The 26,040-nt window shown below is 49.0% G+C and overlaps 2 pseudogenes; one reads left to right on the top strand and one right to left on the bottom strand.

The window, feature by feature from the left end:
• LOC149367578 (ADP-ribose pyrophosphatase-like) overlaps positions 1 to 26,040 on the top strand; it is a 246,244-nt pseudogene that overhangs the window by 65,872 nt on the left and 154,332 nt on the right.
• LOC149367585 (uncharacterized) lies at positions 17,686 to 26,016 on the bottom strand (annotated as a pseudogene).

The raw sequence follows: 26,040 nt of genomic DNA, 5'->3' as shown, positions 1-26,040 counted from the left end.
TGACCAACAACAAACGCGGAAAATTTTTGGTGGACATGAAAACGTAAACCTTCGGGGAAACCTCCCAGCGTCAATGAACTATTTCTAGCGTCAAAATCATTGAGAAAACCTCCCAGCGTCAAAGATAAAACGTAAAATCTAAAGACAGCCTTCGAGAAAAGCCACCTCAGCGTCACTAATTGAAATTGAAGGCCTACTCACGCATGCGCTTCCCGCTTTCTTAATAAAAAATGCCTCCACTACTTCCCGCTCAAATCTGTCTTTACCGCTCTTCAAAAAAAACTGTTTTGCTCAAATCCGGACTACACCCTTTGCAAGTCTTGCAGTGGTCAGCAAGGAAACTTCCATGTTGTTGGCGCACATTCCGCATGTGTTCGCTGGCCCGTTCATTAAAACATCGACCGGTTTGCCCTATGTACACAAGACCACAGCTTAGAGGAATCTGATATACCACTTGTGATCTGCATTTCGTGAACTGTTTTTGATGTTTAATCGGTCAAACAGTCGTTTCTTCTCAGGTTTTGACATAGTGCAAATCTTTGACAACTTTGATGGGGCCGAGAACACAACCTGCACCTGATGTTTGCTTGCTACTTTTTTAATGCCATGGGAAACCTTCTGCATGTAGGGAATCACAGGGACCGATTTTTTTCTTGCTTCTAGAAGTTTCTCATCCCGAGGCCGCTTCAATCTCTGAAATAACATTTCAGAAACAGCCAAAATCAAATAGGGCGGGTAACCGGCTTCATGTAACCTCTGAATTTGGGCATCTTGGGGCCATCTTGGGGCCCCATCTTGGGGCCACATCAGGCGCATTTGCAAGATTCTCAAGTCTGAGTACTGGAGGCAGGTCCGCATGTTCCAGGATTGGGTACGTGTCCTTGTTTTTCTCGGAAGAGACCCGACAAAAGAGCACCGGCGGCTAGAAGAATTGAAAAGGTTGTCGGCAAGGACTACAGAGTTTCTCTGGCAACGTGCGGTGACGAGCCTGCTTCGCCAACATAAGGAACCTTCCTGCGTTCGCCCCAGCAAGCTTGTCGTCCTTGGAGATGCGGTTCTTCCAGAAAATATGAAAGAAGTCTTGGAGAAAGGCCCAAAGTTCTGCTTCCCGGTTCATGCCAAGCGGCAGGAGTTGCTGGGCATGGTTAGAAGGGTGGCCGGCCATGCGACGGAGCGTGGTAAAGAGAGGATTATAGATGAGGGTGTCGCCTGCCTGACGAGGTGCGTCGGGGCTAACCCCCCGAAAAACCCGCCTCTTGAAAAGGTGTCCAGTGCCCTCAAAGAAAAAGGTCTCCTGGCGCTCCAAGCAGACAAAGATGGTGGCTTTGCTGTCCTACCCGTGGGTTTGTTCCAACAAAAGGCGGTTGCAGCCATCAACAAAAACTTCAAACTGGTCAAGTTCAACGCACGAACGTGAAAACGACAAACACTCAAAATCTTGGATGACTTGCACCTGGATGCCATCAAGAAGCGAGCAAAAGATGAAGAGAGGGGCTTCCTTGAAATATTCTTCACGGTAAAAACCCACAAACCTGGAATGCCACTAAGATCCATCGTATCGAAAAAAGGAACATGGCAGTGCGTTGTCAGTCGCTACCTACAGAAGCACCTCGGTTCTTTGGTGGAAGATGATCCTTTCATGGTTCGCAGTTCTTCGTACGTCGTGCAGCAACTGAACGTTTTGCCCTCCCTCGAATACACTGGTTTCTCCATTGATATTGAAGATTTATACTACTCTGTTCCTCATCATGGACTCCTAAGCGCGGTCAGAGAAAAGATCATCACAACAGGTGAAGTTCAATTTCAAAATGCAGCTGGGATTAGCAGCGACAGTTTTGTAGCCTTATTAGAATTTTACTTAGGCTCGACCGCCATTTCATTTGAAGGTAGCTTCTTTGTCCAGAAAAAAGGTGTATGCATAGGGTCTTCAGTGGCACCTGTACTCTGTGATATTTTCTTGTCAGCTGCTGGGAACCAAATTAAAAGTCATCTTATAGACCCACGTGTAGTATCCATTTTTAGATATGTGGACGATTTTTTGGTTATCATGAAGAATGTTCATGAGTCCGATCTAGCTTCGGCGGCAGAAAGTGTGTTATCAGTCTTCACCAATAACAGCCAGGGCCTCAAGTTCACGTGGGAGTTACCAGTGAATCGTGAACTGCAGTTTTTAGACGTTAGATTGGTTTTCATGAAGGATCACCTATGCTGGGCATACAATCCCAGATCAAAGAAAGGGCTGTTGCCGTTTGATAGTGCTGATTCAAAACTCGTAAAAAGAGCAATAATCGTTAATTCCCTTCTGAGCGCTTTAAGAAAGTCGTGCCATCACAGGATGTCATCGAGCTTTGCTGCCCAAATTCAGAGGTTACATGAAGCCGGTTACCCGCCCCATTTTATTTTGGCTGTTTCTGAAATGTTAGTTCAGAGATTGAAGCGGCCTCGGGATGAGAAACTTCTAGAAGCAAGAAAAAAATCGGTCCCTGTGATTCCCTACATGCATAAGGTTTCCCATGGCATTAAAAAAGTAGCAAGCAAACATCAGGTGCAGGTTGTGTTCTCGGCCCCATCAAAGTTGTCAAAGATTTGCACTATGTCAAAACCTGAGAAGAAACGACCGGTTTGCCCTATTAAACATCAAAAACAGTTCACGAAATGCAGATCACAAGTGGTATATCAGATTCCTCTAAGCTGTGGTCTTGTGTACATAGGGCAAAGCGGTCGATGTTTTAATGAACGGGCCAGCGAACACATGCGGAATGTGCGCCAACAACATAGAAGTTTCCTTGCTGACCACTGCAAGACTTGCAAAGAGTGTAGTCCGGATTTGAGCAAAAGAGTTTTTTTGAAGAGCGGTAAAGACAGATTTGAGCGGGAAGTAGTGGAGGCATTTTTTATTAAGAAAGCGGGAAGCGCATGCGTGAGTAGGCCTTCAATTTCAATTAGTGACGCTGAGGTGGCTTTTCTTGAAGGCTGTCTTTAGATTTTACGTTTTATCTTTGACGCTGGGAGGTTTTCTCAATGATTTTGACGCTAGAAATAGTTCATTGACACTGGGATTTTTCCCCGAAGGTTTACGTTTTCATGTCCACCAAAAATTTTCCGCGTTTGTTGTTGGTCATTCTTTCATTATCACAATTTGTGTTAAATCAGGATTGTTGAGTTTGCGCTCTGGTTGCCTTGTTCAAGCGTTTGTATTTCTTTTCAGAAAGAATTGCTTTCATGTGGGTTGCGCGCTCTTCTAATCTCGAGACTTATAAAATAAGGAAAATGTTATCATGTGTATAGTGCAGAATGCATATCTGTCTGTAATAGTTGCGCCTACTTCCGGTGTTAGGACTTTTGATGACAATTTCGTTTTGATGTGTGATAGGCTTGCGAGATATGGCTGGGGTGATGCATAAAATGTAGGGGTCTGGTGCAATAAACTTCAGTTGCAAGTTGGCGCCCGTCCTGTTGTGTTCTTGTCTCCTTTGTCTTTTTTGTTTTCGTGCCGTCCGAACTACTTTCAAAAAGGGAATGGCATACACTACACCTTCTTCACATGACACGAATCGATTTTCATGCTTGATGTCGCAATCTCTGGGAATGAAATCAGTATTAACCATTTTGCACATCTTCCCAAGCTTATCTGGAGCCGAAAATATAACCTTAACTCGTGCTCTATTCGCTATCTTTTTTAGTCTGTGGGAGAAATGATGAATGTAAGGTACAACAGTAAATTTTTTTTTTCTTTTTCCTTCCGCGTCTCTGAATCTGCCTGCTTCCCTTTTCCATTTCGGCTCAAGCTACTGAGAATAGATTCGGACACTGATACTAGTAGCTGCTTCGGATAACCAGCCTTAACGAGCCGATCGGTTTGGAGAAGGAAACTATCTTGTATGGAGTGCATGCAGGATTTGTTAAGCGCGTTGTGATAGCATGACTTCACCACGGCCCGTTTCACCAGCTTAGAATGAGATGACGTAAAAGAGAGCAATGGCTTTCTGCTTCGTGGCTGGTAAGACCAACACATGTGATGGTGCATTAATCTGAGTTTGAGGTCTAAAAAATCGGATGACATTGTTTTCTGGCACTTCAGTAGTTAGTATGAGGGGATGAAGGCACTCAACAAAGTTAGCTTTGATCTGCGTAAAGACTGCGTCAAATTCTTCCACATTAGAGTCTATAAGAACGAGAAAGTCATCTACATATCGAAAACATTGTACAACCTTTGACCCTTTCAATTTTTCTTGAAGCATTCTACCCTTTTGTGCTAACAACAAGTCACTAAGCACGGGAGCTATGCATGACCCGATGCAAACTCCTCGTTTTTAGAAGAACTTGTTGTTGGGCTAGTTGGTAGTTATTCATCATTAAAATCAAAGGCGCCAAACCATACACACACACACACACACACACACACACACACACACACACACACACACACACACACAGGAGAAGAAAGAAAGACGAGACAGAGCGCCACTCACAACTGATTTAATGTGCAGAAAGACACGTACATATATGTCACTGTCGGCGCATGCGCAAGGAAGACATTCGGCTTCGTGAAGATAAGCAGCGATCAAAAAACGCTTTTTCAGCCTTATACAGGTTTATCGATGTTTCGCTGACGCACAAGTTGCCCCTCTTTTCGATATGGAATGCTTCTATCAGTTCTCTGGCTTTTGTCACATTACTCTTTGCCAAAATCCGCACATCAGAAAAGCATGCTTCACAAGTGCGCGACGGGCAGGTTCTGATGTGCATGGGTAAATGGGGGCCATCTTTATTTTGTTCTACATTTCTTTGGTGTTCTCTGATCCGCTCATTGACACATCGCCCGGTTTGTCCGATGTAGGAACTGCCGCAGGAGAGGGGAACTTCGTACACAACCCCTACCGCACATTTCGTGAACGGTCGCCCATGCCTGGTACCGCAGCCACTTTCTTTTACGTTTTCTTTTCTTTTGGCTATTCGAGAGCAAAGGCTTCCGAGCTTTTGGGGAGCGGTAAAAACGAGTGGCACCCCATGCCTACTCGCAACCTTCTTCAGGTTGTGGGCCAACTTGTGCACATACGGCACGGCCACCGGTCTCACCTCTTCGCGAGGGACCTCCTCCCCTACTCCTACTACCTTCTTCTTCAACTTCCGTAGGAGGCTTTCGGCAACCTGTGTCACGACCGAACCAGGGAACCCGGCTGAAGCCAGCCTAACCAATTGATTATCAAAACTCTGTCGCATCTTGTGAACACATGACTTCCCTAGAGCAGACTCAAGGCAAAGTGAAGCAATTCCTCTTTTAACTAGTTTTGAATGCGAAGAGTCGAATGGCAGAAGCCCCTTTTTTGCACGTGGAGCATAAGCCCAACACACCTGATCCATACAGAACTCAATGTTTAAATCTAAAAACTGTAAAAGATTGTTTTCAGGCAGTTCATAAGTAAAATCCAAGCCTTTACCGTGTTGTCTAAAAAGGGATAAAACACTGTTTACTGTACCAGCGAAGTTAGAGCTGCCGTCCTTAGTTAAAACAATCAAGAAATCGTCAATATATCTAAAAACTTTAAAAACATGGTTAGTTGGCAAAACCTGCAGAAGCTTTTCGTCAATTTGTGACAGAAAAATGTTGCATAAAACCGGGGCGACACACGAACCAATGCAGATACCGGCCTTCTGCAGAAAGAAGCGTTGGTCAAAAGAAATAAAAGTAGACTCTAAATAAAACTTTAACATACTTAAAAAATTATCAGTAGAAATACCAGCTGAGTTCTGAAAGGACACAGGATCATTTCTTTCAATACAGTCCCGAACAGAAGTAAATAGGGCATCATGGGGCACGGAATAAAATAAATCAACGACATCGACTGAAAATTCACGCCCAATCCCAGTCTGAGATTTCAGGAAATCACAAACGTCTTCAGAATTCTTGGTAAAAAACGGGTCTTGTAAATCTAGCTTGCTCAAGTGCTTCAACAAGTAGAGACTAATATGCTTCTGCCACGACCCCTTTTCCGTAACTATTGTTCTGAAAGGTAAACCAACCTTGTGCGTTTTCACCGAGAAGAACACATTCAGGGCGTTATTTTTGGTTTTCTTGATTTCTTTAGCAAGGCTGGACAAGCCCAAACACTCGCCCATGGATACTGCACGGTTTTTAACTTTTGTGCACTTTACAGGGACAGGCGTAAAATTCTTCTTAATCGCTTCATCTGCTTTTTTCGAGAAGTTATCATCGGACAAAACGACAAAACCACCCTCCTTATCAGCTTGAAGAAGAGTTAAAGAATTTTTGCTGAAGAATGACACGATATTTCTGCTAAACATTTCGCTGCGTTGAGTAGGTTTCGGGTAGCCAGATTTAAGAAGGCAGTCAACACCCTCCAGTAGACATTTTTCTTCCTGCTCTGAATCAGCTTTTCTAGCTATTCTACGATTTACAGCAACCAGTTCATGCGGGGGAACATTTGGCTCAACACCGAACTTTGGACCTTTTTGAAGCACGGCCTCTACCTTCTCAGGCAAAACAATGTCCCCTTCAACCACCAAGCCACTCCCACCTTTCTTCTTGTCCTTTCTTGTCACTTTGAGGAGACTGTTCAGCATGCACAACCAGAGTCGCTCGGTCATCTGGGAGGCCAACCTCTTGGCAGATCGCATGTTGTTTCCAGCAAGCCAAGGGGAATATTGCGCAAAACAAGCACAGCGAAGGAGGTCGTCCAGCAGACGAATTTGGCGCCACAGCTCAGACTTCAGAATCTTGCTTGTGCGCTTCACATGTCCCCAGGAAGGTAGCACCGGACGGAAGAGGGCACTTACTTCGCCTGGAACTAATCCATTCTTGATGCAGAAGGTGATGTTCCTTGCGCGACAGGTGTTCGCGACGACAAGTGAAATCCATTGGTCGATAAAACACGGAGACGACACACAAATAGAAGGGCCCACTGTACTAGAAATATATCTTAGAAGAACTTGTTGTTGGGCTAGTTGGTAGTTATTCATCATTAAAATCAAAGGCGCCAAACCATACACACACACACACACACACACACACACACACACACACACACACACAGGAGAAGAAAGAAAGACGAGACAGAGCGCCACTCAGAACTGATTTAATGTGCAGAAAGACACGTGCATATGAGCTGTGGCGCCAAATTCGCCTGCTGGACGACCTCCTTCGCTGTGCTTGTTTTGCGCAATATTCCCCTTGGCTTGCTGGAAACAACATGCGATCTGCCAAGAGGTTGGCCTCCCAGATGACCGAGCGACTCTGGTTGTGCATGCTGAACAGTCTCCTCAAAGTGACAAGAAGGACAAGAAGAAAGGTGGGAGTGGCTTGGTGGTTGAAGGGGACATTGTTTTGCCTGAGAAGGTAGAGGCCGTGCTTCAAAAAGGTCCAAAGTTCGGTGTTGAGCCAAATGTTCCCCCGCATGAACTGGTTGCTGTAAATCGTAGAATAGCTAGAAAAGCTGATTCAGAGCAGGAAGAAAAATGTCTACTGGAGGGTGTTGACTGCCTTCTTAAATCTGGCTACCCGAAACCTACTCAACGCAGCGAAATGTTTAGCAGAAATATCGTGTCATTCTTCAGCAAAAATTCTTTAACTCTTCTTCAAGCTGATAAGGAGGGTGGTTTTGTCGTTTTGTCCGATGATAACTTCTCGAAAAAAGCAGATGAAGCGATTAAGAAGAATTTTACGCCTGTCCCTGTAAAGTGCACAAAAGTTAAAAACCGTGCAGTATCCATGTGCGAGTGTTTGGGCTTGTCCAGCCTTGCTAAAGAAATCAAGAAAACCAAAAATAACGCCCTGAATGTGTTCTTCTCGGTGAAAACGCACAAGGTTGGTTTACCTTTCAGAACAATAGTTACGGAAAAGGGGTCGTGGCAGAAGCATATTAGTCTCTACTTGTTGAAGCACTTGAGCAAGCTAGATTTACAAGACCCGTTTTTTACCAAGAATTCTGAAGACGTTTGTGATTTCCTGAAATCTCAGACTGGGATTGGGCGTGCCTTTTCAGTCGATGTCGTTGATTTATTTTATTCCGTGCCCCATGATGCCCTATTTACTTCTGTTCGGGACTGTATTGAAAGAAATGATCCTGTGTCCTTTCAGAACTCAGCTGGTATTTCTACTGATAATTTTTTAAGTATGTTAAAATTTTATTTAGAGTCTACTTTTATTTCTTTTGACCAACGCTTCTTTCTGCAGAAGGCCGGTATCTGCATTGGTTCGTGTGTCGCCCCGGTTTTATGCAACATTTTTCTGTCACAAATTGACGAAAAGCTTCTGCAGGTTTTGCCAACTAACCATGTTTTTAAAGTTTTTAGATATATTGACGATTTCTTGATTGTTTTAACTAAGGACGGCAGCTCTAACTTCGCTGGTACAGTAAACAGTGTTTTATCCCTTTTTAGACAACACGGTAAAGGCTTGGATTTTACTTATGAACTGCCTGAAAACAATCTTTTACAGTTTTTAGATTTAAACATTGAGTTCTGTATGGATCAGGTGTGTTGGGCTTATGCTCCACGTGCAAAAAAGGGGCTTCTGCCATTCGACTCTTCGCATTCAAAACTAGTTAAAAGAGGAATTGCTTCACTTTGCCTTGAGTCTGCTCTAGGGAAGTCATGTGTTCACAAGATGCGACAGAGTTTTGATAATCAATTGGTTAGGCTGGCTTCAGCCGGGTTCCCTGGTTCGGTCGTGACACAGGTTGCCGAAAGCCTCCTACGGAAGTTGAAGAAGAAGGTAGTAGGAGTAGGGGAGGAGGTCCCTCGAGAAGAGGTGAGACCGGTGGCCGTGCCGTATGTGCACAAGTTGGCCCACAACCTGAAGAAGGTTGCGAGTAGGCATGGGGTGCCACTCGTTTTTACCGCTCCCCAAAAGCTCGGAAGCCTTTGCTCTCGAATAGCCAAAAGAAAAGAAAAAGTAAAAGAAAGTGGCTCCGGTACCAGGCATGGGCGACCGTTCACGAAATGTGCGGTAGGGGTTGTGTACGAAGTTCCCCTCTCCTGCGGCAGTTCCTACATCGGACAAACCGGGCGATGTGTCAATGAGCGGATCAGAGAACACCAAAGAAATGTAGAACAAAATAAAGATGGCCCCCATTTACCCATGCACATCAGAACCTGCCCGTCGTGCACTTGTGAACCATGCTTTTCTGATGTGCGGATTTTGGCAAAGAGTAATGTGACAAAAGCCAGAGAACTGATAGAAGCATTCCATATCGAAAAGAGGGGTAACTTGTGCGTCAGCGAAACATCGATAAACCTGTATAAGGCTGAAAAAGCGTTTTTTGATCGCTGCTTATCTTCACGAAGCCGAATGTCTTCCTTGCGCATGCGCCGACAGTGACATATATGTACGTGTCTTTCTGCACATTAAATCAGTTGTGAGTGGCGCTCTGTCTCGTCTTTCTTTCTTCTCCTCGTTTTTGCACGTAAAACTCACTATCCCAGGAAATGAAGGTAGAAGTTAAATACACTTGAAGTAGTTCTAAAAAGCCTTCGGCGGATATGCCGTTCTTGTTTTGGAATTCAATTACTCCTTGCTGGTCAATACATTCTTCTAAGCACGCGAAGAGCTCGTCATGTGGTAGCGAATAATATAGGTCCTTGACGTCAAAAGAGCAGGCCATCAGTCCCTTGTTCTTGTTAGTTTCTAAAAACTGGATTACATCCTGCGAATTTTTTACCTGGAAAGGATCGTCCAACGTGAGCGAATTTAAGATCTTCTTTAGAAAAACGGCTACATTTTTCTGCCATGTGCCTCTCTCAGATACGATCACACGAAACGGACACTCTGGTTTGTGGGTTTTTGCGCTAAAAAACACTTGTAAACTAAGGCCTTCACTTTTATCGGCTCTTTTCGTTAACAGATCAAGGTTAAGTTTTTTGCACACTCTCTTGGCCTTAGCTTTAATTCTTACGCTTTAATGCCTACGTGTCGTCACCTCGTCGCAAGTGAGTGTACATCGGGACTGTGAGGCTGTGCTTAGGACGAGAACTCGTGAGGCTTCAAATGTTTGCGAATTTTTGTGGAAGCAGTGCTTGCCGAGCTTAACTACTTGGAGGAACTGTAGCAAAAAATTGCCTGCTAGGGCTGCACCGGTAACTTGTATTGGTCTGGAGAAGCTACCTAATAAGGTCGAAGAAGTGTTAAAACTTGGTCCAAAATTTTGCGTTGAGCCCGAAGAGAACCCTGCTTCTCTTCTAGGTATTGTAAGGAACATAGCGAACCGTGCTAGCAGTGAAGAAAAGTGTAGGTGTGTGTCAGATGGCGTCGACTGTCTTCCTTCAGGTCCCTTAAAATCTGCAAAAAAATTAGCGGTCAAAAATACGGTAGAGTTCTTAAAGAGTAATTCACTGACTTTGCTTGTTTCTGATAGAGAGGGCGGTTTTGTTGTTTTGCCTAAGTCAGTTTTTGGTGAGAAAGCAGCCGCAGCTATAAGCAAGAATTTCGTCCGCGTTATGAGTCATCCTTCTAAAGTGAAGAAAAGAGCGTCAGCCCTATGCCAAGACATGAACCTTGAAAAACTCGGAAAAAGTATTGGGGGCTCGGAAAGGGATAGGTTGAGCTTATTTTTTTCTGCTAAGACCCATAAGGAAGGGATACCTCTTAGGGCAATAGTTACTGAAAAACACTGCTGGCAGGGAGAGCTTTCCAAGTTTCTACAAAAACACCTTAACTTGTTGACTCCGGATGACCCGTTTTTAATTCGGAACTCCAATCAGGTAATAGACAACCTTTCGAGACAAGAAAAAACCTGTTATGCGTTTTATGCCTTTTCCGTTGACGTAGTAGATCTTTTTTACTCTATACCACAGACACAACTCTGCACAGCTGTCAGAGAGCGAATTGAAGCGCTGGGTGTGACTGTCTTCCAAAATTCATCTGGGATTTCAGCAGATAATTTTTTAGAATTGCTTAGCTTTTACCTTTCTTCTACACTTGTTGAATTTGACGATGCTTCTTACTTGCAGAAGCAAGGCATATGTATTGGTTCGCGTATTGCACCGGTTTTAAGCGACTTGTTTTTAGCGTCTATTGACAAAGAAATTTTTTCGCGTCTGGACAAGACTTTTGTTGCAAAAATTTTTAGATATGTTGATGATTATCTTGTTGTTTTAAAAAGTGTGACGCCTGATGGAAGAGATGACATTGTGCAGAGTGTTTTTAGTGTTTTCCAAGAATGTGGTAAGGGTCTGAGTTTTACTCGTGAGGTTCCTGATGAGGGTTGCTTACGTTACCTTGACCTCAGCATTAGCTTTAGTAGTAGCTCACTATGCTGGACATACTTCCCTCGTTCAAAAAAGCCTGTTCTTAGCTATAATTCGGCCCATTCGAGAACCGTAAAAAGAGGGATAGCACTGAACTGCCTAAGAGCCGCTCTTCAGAAGTCTTGTGAACACAAAGTGAACGTGAGTGTTGAGCAGCAGGTCCTCCGTCTGCGTAGCGCTGGCTTCCCTGACAGCATACTCGCGTCTGTCGCTGAGAGCCTTATTAAAGAGCTCCGACAGGGACGCAAGACAGCAGGCTGCTCCAATGACAGCCTGGGGGGACGTCCGGTGCCTGTGCCCTACATGCACAACTTGTCCCATCGCCTCAAAAAGGCCGCGGGAAAGTGCGGCATCCCTGTCGTTTTGACAGCCCCACAAAAGCTGTCTAGGATGTGCCGAATGGTCAACAATGCTTACCAGGCAAAAACCTGCGCAACAAAACACGCCACGCGGTTTGTGAACTGCACCATCGGTGTAGTGTATCTTATCCCACTGAGCTGTGGTAAATGTTATATTGGCCAAACAGGCCAGTGCCTGAACGAAAGGCTACGAAAACACCGGACAACAGTCGCAGCTCTGATGGCGGGGGGCCATTTGGCCGCACATTGCCGCAAATGCATAGTAAAAACAACAGGCGGTAATGAAGAAAAATGCGTTCCACTCTTTAGCGACACGAGAGTGCTGAGGCGGCTTCATAGGCAGGGTGATAGGGAGATATTTGAAGCTTTTTGCATTGATAAGGCAGGGGACAAGTGCGTGAGCACACCCTCAGTAGCCCTCACGAGAAAAGAGATAATGTATTTGTCAAAAAACTTGCGCGTCAATTTGGTTTAAATGTTTACTGTTTGTTATGACAACCTGCTTCGTGATAAAGAGAAGGGGGGCGGGGGTACAGTCTCCTGAGCATGCGCTGAATAGAAGTGTAAAAATCTGTTATGTGTGCATTAAAACGTGAGTTGAAGTCTAGCGTGCTGTCCCGTCGGTTCCTTTTGTCGCTGTCCTTGTGCTTTCCACGCTAGTTGCAATGTCGCAGTCACTAACGAATAGCTTTAATTCTTTTCAGATTAAGGTTCTTGGCCACAGAAAACGAAGACAGAAAAGCTTCCCTACCCTTCTTGACGTACAAATGGGAGGGTAGCACTAGGAATCCCCCTTCCTTGTCGGCTGGGAGCAAACACAGCGAATTTCCCTTCAAATAGGAGACAGTTCGCCGAACCGAGACGGTGTTCACTGGGGCCTTGCAACGCAGAAGCGCATCAACTCCTTCAGACACGCACCTATCGGATTCTGCCACCGGTGCCAACCTGGACACCTGCCTCACCATGCTCAGAAGTTCTGCGGGCGACCTTTTGGGTTCCGTGGCGTACTTCGGCCCCTGGGAGAGAACACGACGCACTTCCGTAGGCAGCGACACGTTCCCTGCGGTGTGGATTACATTCTCTGTCGAGTGCTTCTTTCTGGCCGGTGATGCCCGGAGCTGGAAAAGGGTTTGGTGCCACAAGAAGTCAGCCGTTGTGTTCGCTAAATCAGAAAGCTCTTTCCATTTCTTCTTTCTATGTGGTGGGGCTTCGGTTCTTTGCAGCAGAAGAAAAAGACTGCGCCTGTAAAACCGAGCTTGTCTGTTCCATTCAGCCTTCAGGATGTGGCAAATTCTTGAGCAATGGGCCTGCGAAGGCTGGAATCCTCCAAACAGCTGCAGAACGTACGTTGGAACACGTTTTTCCTTGACGAGAAAAGCCAATGATCGAGCATTGCATACGGCGACAGCAATGTAGGTGACGAGAATACATGGATGGACGGACAGACAATTAATAGGGCCCGATGTACTAGAAATGAAATTCGTTAAAACAGATGCTTGAGCAAGTTGGTAACTCATTTTCACCGGAACAGCGCGCACTAAGACACGGACAAGAAGGGAGACACGACACACACGAGCGCTGACTTTCAACTGGTGTTTATTGTTTGGAACAAGGCATATATACACAGTTCCAACAACACAAGGAAAACAACCATCCATTCATAGATTCATAGTCAATTCATGTATGTCACACTGAACAAGAACGATATCAGCGCTCGTGTGTGTCGTGTCTCCCTTCTTGTCCGTGTCTTAGTGCGCGCTGTTCCGGTGAAAACCTAAAGGAACCCTTCGAGGAAAGCCACCTCTGCGTCACTGATCGAGATGGGAGGCTTGCTGACGCACTAGCTTCCTGCTTTTTTGATTTAATAGGCCTCAGCTATTTCCCGCTCTACTTTATCTCTAGCGGGTTTCAAAAACATCGTCTTGCTTAATTTCGGACGGCAATTTTTTTAGGTTTTGCAGTGGTCTGCAAGGAAACTTCCATGTTTGTTGCGCACATTGTGCAAGTGTTCAATGGCGCGTTCGCTGAAACAACGATCAGTTTTCCCTACGTAGACGAGTCCGCAGCTTAAAGGAATCTGGTACACGTGATCTGCATGTGGTGGACTTGGTTCTATGTTTAATTCCGCAAACTTGTTTCTTGTCTGACTTGTCCATGGAGCAAATTTTCGAAAGTTTGAAAGCCGCAGAGAAGACAACCTCAACCTGGTATTTACGGAATGAATATCCTGGATGATTTGCATTTGTATGCCATCAAGAAAGGAGCTGCAGATAAAGACAATGGCTTCCTTGAAGTGTTCTTCACGGTCGATACCCAGGAGCCTGGATTGCCTCTACGCACCGTCGTCTGGGAAACAAGAACATGGCAAAGGGTCATCAGTTTCTAGTTTCAGAGGCACCTTGGCATTTTGGTGAGCGATGACCCCTTCTTTGTGCGCACCTCTCACGTAGTACATGAACTTGAGTCTTTGCCTCCCAAGGAATGCAGTGGTTCTTTAATTTTCATTGAGGAATTGTATTATTCTGTTCCACATCCAGGACTCCTGAATGCGGTTAGAAGAAAATTGTGACCACTGAAGTTCAGTTCCGATATGCAACTGGAAATAGCAGGGACAGTTTCATGGCCTTGCTTGAATTTTACTTAACTCCACCGCCTAACGTTCGAAGGAAGTTTCTTTGTCAGGAAAACAAGTGTGTGCATTTGGTCATCTGTGACACCCATACTTTGTGACATTTTCCTGTCAGCCGTTCGAAATGAAATCAAAAGTCAGCTATGTGATCCGCATGTTGTTTCTGTTTTTAGTTATATTGACGATTTTTTTTCTTATACTGAAGGACGTTCCGGAAGATTATTTAGCCACAGCTGTCAAAAGGACGCTATTAGTTTTCACCATTCCAAGCCAAGGGCCCACGTTCACTTTGGAGATACCGCTTAATAGCGAACTGCAGTTCCTAGACTTACGGCTAATGTTTAAGAAGGATCACCTATGCTGGGCGTTCACTCCAAGATATCTGAAAGGATTGTTACATTTTGACATTGCCGATTCAAAATAGCGGTAAGGATCAATTCTCTGCAGAATGCCTTAACAAAGGCTTACAATCACATGATGTCTTTGAGCTTTGACGCCGAGGTTCAGAGGCTGAAGGAAGCATAGTTTCAGCCCCTTTTATGTGACTGTTTGTGAAATGCTCTTGTAGAAGGTCAAACGTCCTCTAGACAAAAATCGGGTAACAAGAAAGAAACCGGTGCAGGTTCTTTCAGTTCATAAGGCATCCCATGGCATAAAAATACCAGGCTGTGGCTGTCTTTTCTGCGCCATCCGAACTTTCGAAAATTTGCCCCACGGACAAGTCAAACCAAAGACCAGTTTGCGGAATTAAACATAGAACGAAGTTCACCATATCCAGACCTCTATCAGATTCCTCTAAGCTGCGGACTCGTCGACAAGGGCCAAAAAACGCGCCATTGAATACTTGCGGAATGTGCGCAAAAAACATGAAAGGTTCCGTGCAGACCACTGCAAAACCTGGAAAAGTTGCTGTCCGGAAGGAAACAAGAGGATGTTTTTTGACATCTGGCAGAGCTAAATTAGAGCGGTAAATAGCTGAGGCCTATTAAATCAAAAAAGCAAAAAGCTTGTGCGACAGCAAGCCGTTCATCTCGATGAGTGACGCAGAGGTGGCTTTCCTCGAACAGTGGCTTTAGGTGTGCCGATCGCAATTCTCGTGTGCGTTTGCCGTTTTCTCGAATTTTAATCCATAGCAGCATATTCTTTCCCTTTGACACCCAGAGTGTCTCTCGAAGTTTTAATGTTCATTTGCTCCTTTTCCCCAGTTCCTGTTGGTCATTTTGTTTTCCACTGTCGCTTGTTTTGTTATGCCGAGAGTGCTGTTTCATGTGTACCGTTTTTTTCCACGTTCTTCTTGGCTATTTGAGTTTTCCGCACCGCAGGAGATCCGCACCGTAGAAGAACACCTCATTACACCACCTGAACGAAGCACAGCGCAAGTGACCGTCAAAGCTCATACCTATCCTGTGACCTTCGGTGTGCTACAGCAATATGGTTGCGAAGTCATCTTGGGCATGAATTTCCTTAATGGTTTCGTTTGTTTTCGGGGGGCTTAACGTCCGAAAGCTACTCACGCTATGACGGACGCCGTAGACAAGGGCTCCGGAAATTTCGACCACCTGGGGACCTTTAACGTGCACTAACTTTGCACAATACACGGGTCTCTAGAATTTGGCCTCCATCGAAATTCGACCGCCGCGGCCGGGATCGAACACGCGTCGTTGGGGTCAGCAGCCGAGCACCATAACCACTGAGCCACCGCGGCTTCAGTCTAAATGCTGAAGCAATGTCATAGAAAAGTTTATATGTATGAAAAACGTAACTATGACGCCATAATTAGGGAACTTGATTCCTTTTTTGCGGTTTTCACAGATAGTTCTGTTTCCTGTGATGTAGACGAACTGTGGACAACCTTCAAGAACCAGCTGTTGTCTCCCGTAGATCAATTTATTCCGGGAAGGCTGATGTCACCTAATAAACGACGGGATAAACCATGAATCAATAGAAGCAAGCGTACATCAATTACAAAGAAAGCTCAGGTTTATAAAGGGTATTGTAAAAGAAACCCATCTGTGTACGCGCGACTGAAAATTCTGATTGCAAACCTCAAGAGCGAATTAAAGGCAGCAAAGCGCTTGTGCATATCCTTATTGGCATACAAACTAAAGATTAGGCAGTGGCTTAGCTCTGGTTAAGCCTGGATGTACAAGCGAAAAGCTTCAATTATGCTCGATTTGACGGACGTCCACACACTACCTGTACGGAGGCGGAGGAGTAGTACTAGTAAGTGGTTATTTATTGAACATTTGATATGGAAGGTAAAAGAATATTTGCTGCCCCGGCATCTGCTATCGCGACAGGAAGCAATTGAGCTGGGGCAGCGAAATAAAGGATAGCACGCAGAGAGTAGAAGTAAGACATGATGTTGAGCTAGTCGGTTCATGGTTAGAGAGAAACAAAACTGCGCGAAGACGACGGGACAAAAGAAAGGCACGAATACACACACACAAAGCGCAGACTTCGAACTGACTTTATTTTGCCTTTCCCATAACATCAAAAAGGTAGCAGAAAGGTATGGGATACGCGTTGTTTTTTCGGCTTCCTGCAAGCTGAAAAAAGTGTGCTCTCTACTGGCTGGAACAAGAAAGGAACCCACCACTTGCAAGAAGAACCACCGGAACAAGTTCACAAAATGTGTTTCCGAAGTTGTTTACGAAATACCACTGTCATGCGGTCGTTCCTACATAGGCCAGACTGGCCGTTGTTTTAATGAGCGCGCTTTAGAACACAGGCGATCCCTTAGCAGCGGCACTGGCAGCAATCTACCCTTGCACTGTAAAAGCCGCGACACCAAAAACTGTTCTCCTTACCTAGAAAAAACAAAGTTCCTTCCTAAGGCCAAAACAAAAACCGAAAGAGAAGTTATCGAGGCCTATTTCATTTCTAAAAGGCGTGATAAGTGTGTTAGCGCCCCTTATTTATCTCTTTCAAGTCACGAGATCAATTTCTTAGATGGACACATCCGAACTTTTCATGGGTCGTAATCACACGTGGTCTTGCTGACACTGTCATTGCCGTTCGCACGTTGTTTCTGCTTGTATCCTAGTTTTCTGTGATTGCCTTTATAAGCACCCTGCTTTTACAAAATAAAGTCAGTTGGAAGTCTGCGCTTTGTGTGTGTGTATTCGTGCCTTTCTTTTGTCCCGTCGTCTTCGCGCAGTTTTGTTTCGCTCTAACAGAGAGTAGAAGTGAAAGAAAAGGGTTGAGGGGACAGTAGAAAGGACAGCGGGAGGGGTACACTTTCAATGAATCTATTTACATATCTACAAGGTAAATATATACATATATACAAGTCGCACGCGCGTGGAGGTCTGGGAGATCGCTGTTCAATCACACGCGCACGACACATAGCACAAGACAGCCGGAGTGGGGGCGTCCAGCTGTTCATCGTCCGAGGTAGGACACGCGGAGCTTTCAGGTCATTGCGCGCAACTACCTGGCGGAGAACAGGCGGGACGTCAAGCCCGCCTGTTCCAGGAATTCACAGAGGCTCACCATTGTTCGCTCACGGGTGCGCGCACTGCCTTGCGGCCACAAAAGCGTTGCGAGGGAGTCTGGGAGAATGCCCAGCGCCCGGTAGGCCGCTAGCATGTCGCGACGGGCATCTATGAGCGCGGTGCAGCGAAGGAGCAAGTGTTCGAGTGTTTCGTCAGCACCGCACCCAACACACACTGCACTCGTCGCGAACCCATGGCGCGCACGTCGTTCCCCGGGCCGAACGCATCCAATTCGCAGGCGAAGGATCATTGCGCGCTGCGCCCGCGTGAGCGGGCGACAGCCGGTGATGTAATGAATGCGCTCACCTTCTGCGATGCGGGGATCGGGGTGCTGCCGTCGGAGGTGATTCTGGATGACCGCACGCACGTCCTCCAGCGCAAGAGGTAGGTTGCTGTTGCTGGGAGGCAGCTGATGTGCGGCGGTCGCGAGGTCGTCAGCTTCCTCGTTGCCGGCGATGCCGCAGTGACCGGGCAACCACTGCACGCGCACAACACATCCGAGCTGCGCCAGTTGCGCAACGCACGATCGGATTGCGCGCACTAACGGTGTACAGTCGGGGACAAAAGTCTCCGGACCACGTGTTCCTCAAACGAAACCGATAGATCTGCTATTAATCGGCGGCTGATGGCCACACTTGTGGAGGGTAAAAGTCAAAATTTTGTTCTTTCATCTCCACAAGTGTGGTCTCCAGCCGCTGTCTAATAGTAGAGCTACAAGCTTCGTTTGACGAACACGTGGTCCGGAGACTTTTGTCCCCGACTGTACCACGGCCGTTGTACTGCAGCCGGCCTAGGGCGGCGCGGCATTCACACAAAACAGCACACTTGGGCGGCGGAGGGACGAGGGTGAGCAGTAGTTCCAGCCCGAGCTGGAGCCCTATCAGCTCCGCCGTGGTGGAGGAGCCCAGGTAGTTGGTGTGCTGTTGGCTGTGCAGTCGCTCGCAGGGCAGGGATGGTGGCAGCCGCTCCGAGCGAGCAGCTGTCGCGAACCAAGTATCGCGTCTGCAAGACGTGAGGCGCTTCGGCTCCGTCATTTTTTGACAGAAGCCACGACTCAAGTCATTGGATCCCATCACTTTCGCTCCCTTTGAATTCGGCAAGTTCATCGGCACCCGTGGACACCAAATTCATTTAGGTGGGCCCCCTTTTACAAATTTTAACGCGGTTTTTCCTTCCCGCCTCCGGCGGCGACGCTAAGCCTAACGGCTGCGCCGGCGTTCGGCTGTGAGGGAGCCGCTTCTTTCGGCAAGATGGAAGAAACACTTCAGCAACGCGGCTATGACCCGGACGCCATGTCTTGGCCGACCGTTCCCGTCAATGTGGAACCCAAATCGGCACACGCGGACTCGATCCGCAATGCAAATCTTCTGCGTCTGCTTGAGCGCCGGTCCAGACGCGAGGCCAAGATAGCGGCGAACGCCACGCCAACCACCGACAAGGCTGCTGCTACCCGCCAAGCTCCCGCCTCGCAAAAGGCGAAGGACGCCGGCCCAAAGGGCTGCAACCCAGTTACCAAGTGGAGGCACAAGCCTTCACCAAAATTTCGCCTAGACGACTTTGTCATCGTCATAAAGCCCCGGAAGTCATTGGCCATCCGGGACGTCTTTCAATACGGCGAGCTCGGTGCCGCGTTCGGCGCTTTCCTCGGGGCGCCTAAGGCGTCCGAGTTGAGCCTCCTTTTATGCAAGGACCAAAATTCGATCCTCCCCAGCACTCGGAACGCCCACGTCGCAGACCGTCTGCTGGGAGATTTTTCCATCAAACTGACCAAAGTAGATGTGCCTCTCTCCAGCCATCTCAAAGAACATGAAGAGGACGCCTGCTATGGAGTCATTACGGTGGCCAATCATGAGACGTCCGAATCTCTTCAACCTAGCGTGCAGTGGAGGAGCGGCACTCTACTGGATATTCGCAAGTTGGGCAACTCAAACAAGGCCCGGCTCACCTTTGAAGGCACGGTGAAGCCAAGATACGTCCACTACAACTCTTAAATCGTCTCAGTGCAGCCGTATTTGCGCACTATTCCGGCCTGCAGCTTGTGTGGAACTGTCGGCCATCGGGCAGACGCTTGCCCCAACCCAGCACAAGTGTGGCCTGAGTGGACAGCAGGCACCCATAGAAGAGGGGGTGCGGGCCCCTCACCAGTGTATGCCTAAGTGTGCAGTTTGTGGTGGTGGCCATGCCACGAACTCGCGGGACTGCACTGCAAAATACCGTCCCAACAAGCCAGCCGCCCCTAAGGACGGGAAATCCAGCGTGACGGGCAGGCAGCCACATCACCCTGGTAGCGTCGGCAGCGACGCTTCAACACGACAGACGCCTACCAGCGGGAAGGACGCCAAGAGCTGTCAAGTGCCACCACCGCCCCCACACGGCGGCCAGGAGAAGCAAGCCCGCTCCCAAGACAAGAATGGCGCGGCCGGTTCCTGGGCCAACGCTGTCAAAAATGGCAAACAGGTGAGCGGTTCAGGTAGGGTTGCCTCCTCTTCCCACCCCCTCTCCCCTGCCCCTCGCTCGGCGGCTGACGCTGAGCTCCACAACCTTGTAGCTTCTCTCCGGGCCCAAAACGAGATGCTACTTGCCAGAATTGAAGCCTCAGAGGCTAGAACAACTCCCCCTCCCCCTAGTAACCCCGACACAGAGGCTATGGAGAGCGAGACGGCGGCGACACCGGCTCTGGAACTTTCCCTTGCCGAACTGGAAGCCCGTCTCAATGCCAAATTTGACACCTTGTTGGAGACAGCGATGGAACGCCTCATCGCTAGAGTCATATAGGCTATCCCCTCTATGATCGCTCAACACGTCGCGACTAACCCCCGCCTTTCTCGCAGAGCCGGTCCTCTTAAGGAAGTATCTGGTCGGCCCTCCAGATTATCCCGGCGAGTCAATGACCTCGACGATGACGAAGACAGCTGCCCCCTTCCAGGTGCTGAGCGCCCTGGTATCTGGCTCGGGGGCAGCCTCACTACCACCTATCACGTCAAAATCTGAACATGGCGGGACACCCTCGGTGTAGGTGTTCCCCCCTTTCCAAATCGGCCTCCCCCATTACGATTACTCAATGGAACTGTCGGGGGCTCCGGTCCCGTTCCAAGCGCGCCGACCTCCGGCTTTTCCTATCAATCTTTGAGCATTTCACAGCGGTGGTTGCCCTTCAAGAGCCAGGGAAAGGCGCCGCACTAACAAATTATACGACGTTCCTGCAGGACCCCTCGTCTTGTCTGTGCGTTCATAGAAATTATACAGCCAACCAGGTCGACTTAGACATACAAATTGAATACTCCTATGTAATGGTAACCCTCCTCCCACTCCGCAAGCAGGATCCACCACTACACATACTCGATATATACTGCAGTCCGAAATTGCCGAATGTATCATTCGCGGACCTCTTTCGCCGCGCGCTGAGAGTTGCGGATCGGGACCCCCTCCTGATTGTGGGCGATTTCAACGCTCCCTCTCGGATGTGGGGTTACTGCCGTGAAGAGAAGCGGGGACGCAAGTTGGTGGAGCTTGCGTCAACGTTGGGCCTCACTCTTCCCACTGACCCCATCCATCCAACTCGTATAGGCAACTCCGTGACAAGGGATACGTGTCCGGACTTGACCTTCACCCAGGTATGCAGACTAGGTCAACACCGAGGAAACCCTCGGCAGCGACCACTGCCTCCTGAACATTACGGTTAGGACCTATCCTTTCGCGCGACCAACAACACAAGTCCGACTCCCAGATTGGACCAAGTTCAGGCAAAATTATAACACTGCCACACCAATACATGAACAACGCAACCAGTCTTGGTCAGAACAATTGGTCTCTAGCGTTCGCTCCTTCGAAACTGAAATTCAGCTCTCAGAGGCGGTTTCTGATGTGGACAACCACCTGCTCCACCTCTGGGAGGCCCGGCATTGCCTCGTCCGTCGGTGGCACCGGCAGAAGCACAACCGGAAACTTAAACCTCGCATCGCCGAGCTCACTCAACGAGCGGCTGAGTATGCGGCCCAACTCGCCGACTCCAACTGGGTGGCACGATGCAACGCGGCCGCGCGGCAAATGTCAAGCCGGAACACGCGGCGACTTTTTCGCGCCCTAATTGACCCCACGCAAACACGCACGGAAACTCAAAAACACCTCCAAAGAGCCATACACAGCTTTCAGGGCAACACAACTCAGTTGGCGCACAAGCTCCGGGACCAGTACTTGTGCACCACCCAGGACCTCCGCGGGCCGGCATACTCTTATGCAGGTTCTGAGAACGTTGAGCTGGATCAACCGTTCCAGCTCCATGACCTGAGGGCGGCCCTGGCAAAAATGAAACGTGGCACCGCTCCGGGTCGGGGCAAAATTACAGTCAAATTGTTGGCCAACCTCCCCGACCCGACATACTTGTCCTTACTGAATTACATTAGCTCAATCTGGCTTGGAGAAGTACCACTCCCCATCGACTCGAAGACCGCCCTGGTCACCTTCATTCCTAAACCTGGAAAGGCCATCAACACGGACAACCTCCGCCCCATCTCTCTTACTTCTTGTGTGGGCAAACTCATGGAGACGATGGTACGCGACAGGCTGTCCGAGTTCATGGAATCCAAACATCTTTTCGCAGACACCTTGTTCGGGTTTCGCCCACACAGATCTGCACAGGATGTCCTGCTACAACTCAATCGGGCTGTCCTCGACCCCGTCGAATGCCCTCACAATGACAAGGTCGTACTCGCCTTGGATTTGAAGGGAGCATTCGACAACGTTACCCACGAGATCATTCTCACCCACCTCTCTCAAACTAACTGCGGCAGAAACGCCTTTCAATACATTCGGCAATTTTTGACAGACAGACAATCTTACATTCGAATCCAGGATAAGGAACATGGCCCTTTTCATTTAGCAACCAGGGGTACACCACAGGGCGCGGTGCTCTCTCCCCTTTTATTCAATCTGGCTCTGATGTGCCTACCGGCCCAGCTGGGCGCTGTCGCCGGTGTACAGCATGCGCTGCACGCCGATGACGACACCCTGTGTGGCCCACAGGGTTCCCTTGGAGACATTGAGGCCAACCTGCAGGAGGCGGCGACCATAGTGGACCGTTATGCTCGCCGCCTCGAATGCTCCACCCAAAAGTCTGAGTTTGTGCACATACGCCCCTCACCAAAGTGCACAGCTAAAATTTCATTGTCTCTTGAGACAGGTACAATCCGTGAAAAAATCGAAGTCCGGGTACTGGGGCTCTTTATACATCAAGACAGACGGTCAGAAACAACATTGGCCAAACTCCGTGACGTGGGGGACCAGGTGGGCCGCTTAGTCCGCCGGGTTTCTAACAAGCGCGGGGGGTTACGATGTAAGGACGCCTTGCGGCTGGCGCATGCATTTCTAACCAGTCGAATTCTATATTCGACTCCATACCTCCACCTGCGGAAGCAAGACGAGGATTCACTCGAAGTCATCCTCCGCAAAATTATTAAGCGGGCTCTGGACCTCCCCGTGACCACCTCCAACAAGCGCCTCCTGGGGCTGGGCATGGTGAACATATTTCAGGAGCTCCGGGAAGCTCACTTGACCAACCAATACACACGTCTCTCGAAGACATCGTCGGGTCACCGCCTTCTTGCCCGACTACACATCCAACACACCACTCTCATGGAAGAGCGCGTACGTATTCCATCCCAGTGGAGATGCGCCCTCCACGTGCGCCCTCTTCCCGCGAACATATACCATGAGGACCATAATGGCCGGCGCCTGGCGCGGGCAGAAGCCCTGGCCAGCCACTATGGATCGAAACCCGGCGTATTCTACGTGGATGCCTCCGGCCCCCACAATGGGGGATGGTTCACGGCCGCAGTCGTCCACGAATCCAAAACAGTGAACGGCCTTACTTTCCGAGCCCGTGACATAACACACGCGGAGGAGGTCGCCATTGCGTTGGCTGCATCTCATTCCAATTCAAAAACAGTTATTTCCGACTGGCGAGGGGCATGTCGGAACATCGAGCAGGGCTGGGTACCATATCTAGCCTACCGCATTCTCCAAAACAGCGTCTATACCGGGGACCCCACTCACCGGCGTATCGTTTGGGCTCCTGCTCACATGGGCCTTGAGGGAAATGAGGCAGCTGACGCCGCCGCCCGCGCGCTCTCTCACTGGACATTCCCCTCCGACCCCGACAATCAGGAACTCGAATTCACTCCAGCTTACTCGTTTAAAACATTTCTTTACTTTATCAATCTGGCCATAGTTTTTATCCCCGCCCGTGTAAAGGTCTCTCAAAGGCGGAGGAGCGGCTTCTGCTTCGCCTATCGCGTGTTGCGTAAATCAGAGAAAATCGAAACAAAATTCTCTCGGCTTAACCGCGCGTTTGTTCGGGCTCAAATTTCCCGCAGAGGTTGCATTTGGTGGTCAGTTTTGTTTTATCCTACATTTAGGTGGGGTACTTGCCTGATTCAGTCGGAATTATTTGGAAATCCCCATCGTATGTGGCGACGACGATCCAAAACTGAAAGACATCGCAGCAATGGTACCCGTGGCGCCAGTTCGCAGCCACCGGAGAAACCCAGCTGTGCTAAGTTGGTGAGCAAATCATCTTTGCTTGGTGATCTCTGCTGCGAAGCAGCGCGAGACATCACCGAAAATGCGAGCGTACAGCAATCAAGAGAAGGCCATGGCCGTGACCATGGCTGTGCAAGTCCAACTCCTCCCCACCGCCCTCCCCGGTGGAGAGCTCGTTACTCCGATGGTTGCGAGATGGCGCCACGGGTACCACAGCTGCGAAGTCTTTCGGTTTTGGTTTTCCGTGACCGCATACGATGAGGATTTCCTGATAATTCTGACTGAATCAGGCAAGTACCTCAGCTAAATATACTATAAAACAAAGCTGACCACCAAATGCAACCTCTGTGCGAAATCAGCCCGAACAAACGCGCTGGTAAGCCGAGAGAATTTTTTTTCGATTTTCTCTGATTTGCGCCACAGTCGGTATATACAAATAGCTGTGCCCGGCAGCTCTCAAACACTTTGACCCTTCTTTCTGTGGCAGCTGTCCGCACTGTGCGGAGAAGTCTTCGGACATCTACCACATGGTGTGGGCCTGCCCCTCCAAACCTGCTATCCCCCTTCACCCCAACCCAACCCGGGAGGACTGGGAGGTGACCCTGCTCGGCTGCTCTGACCTGCAGGCCCAACGGGCCCTGGTCGCGCGAGCCCGGTCAGCGGCCGACGCCACTGGGGTCCCGAACTAGGGACCTCCACCTAGTACTTGTGAGGGCTGGCCCCCTCTGGGTCAGCTCATACCTCACCTCCCGAAGTTTATCTGTAAATAAATGTTTTCCACCACCACCATCGCGAACCACTGAGCCGTCGGTGAACACGAGGATATGGTCCTCTAGTTCCTTGTGTATGACGGCTCTGGTCAGCTGCTGCGCAGCACAGAGGGGTGTGCTCTGCTTTCCCGCGATGCCGACGATTTCTCGCTGTATCTCCGAGGCAGCAGGCCAGGGCGCACAGGTGCCGTATGGGGGCGAGCCTTCAGTGACATGCTCGTACTCGAGCAACGCCGCACCCATGCGTGATCGAGGGTGCGATCGCAAGCGCTGTAGCAGCTAGCCGCCGTCTGGTGCGCGGTGAAGCCGGTCAATGTGGTTAAGAGCCCTGCGCGCTGCTTGGAGCTGCAGTGGCCACGCTCCTGTCTCGGCCAGCGTCGCGGCGCACTGCGAGTTTCTCGGTAGACCGAGGCACACGCGCAGGGACTTCCGATGTTGCAGCTCAAGTTTTCTCCAACACGGCTTGCGCACCGAGACGAGCGGCAGCGCGTAGAGCGTCGCCCCCAACGCTGCGGCGTTGTATAGGCGCAGCGCGGCTTGCTCGGAGGTGCCCTGGCCTCGAGCGGTGAGCTTGTGAAGTAATCCTCTTCATCTGCAAACAGGCCTTGGTCGCCGCGGGGCGGAAGGAAAGGCGCTGGTCGATGTCCAAGCCCAGGTACCGCACCGTTTTTCGCCAAAGAATAGGAGTCCCGTTCAGTGACAGTGGCGTGAGGCGTGCGCGCGACGCGAAACGCAGGCCATGGCTACCGATTTGCTCGCGCTCAGCGACAGGCCGAGACCCCGTAAGCAGGCGTCGATTGCGGTTAGGGCTCCCTGAAGCCACTCCCACACGCGGAGCGCCTCGCCCGGTGGCCCCAGGCACCACAGAGCTATGCCATCTGCATATACATAGTTTTCACGTGACGTCACATCCTATGTCGCGCGTCACACCTCCGAGAGACCGCCGCCGCCGCCGCCATCTTAGGGTGTACGCTTAACCTTCC

Source organism: Amblyomma mixtum, chromosome 1 (genome assembly GCF_055824585.1).
Source record: "Amblyomma mixtum isolate Tamu chromosome 1, ASM5582458v1, whole genome shotgun sequence".
Classification (NCBI taxonomy): domain Eukaryota; kingdom Metazoa; phylum Arthropoda; class Arachnida; order Ixodida; family Ixodidae; genus Amblyomma; species Amblyomma mixtum.
This window is presented reverse-complemented; position numbering and strand designations above follow the sequence as displayed.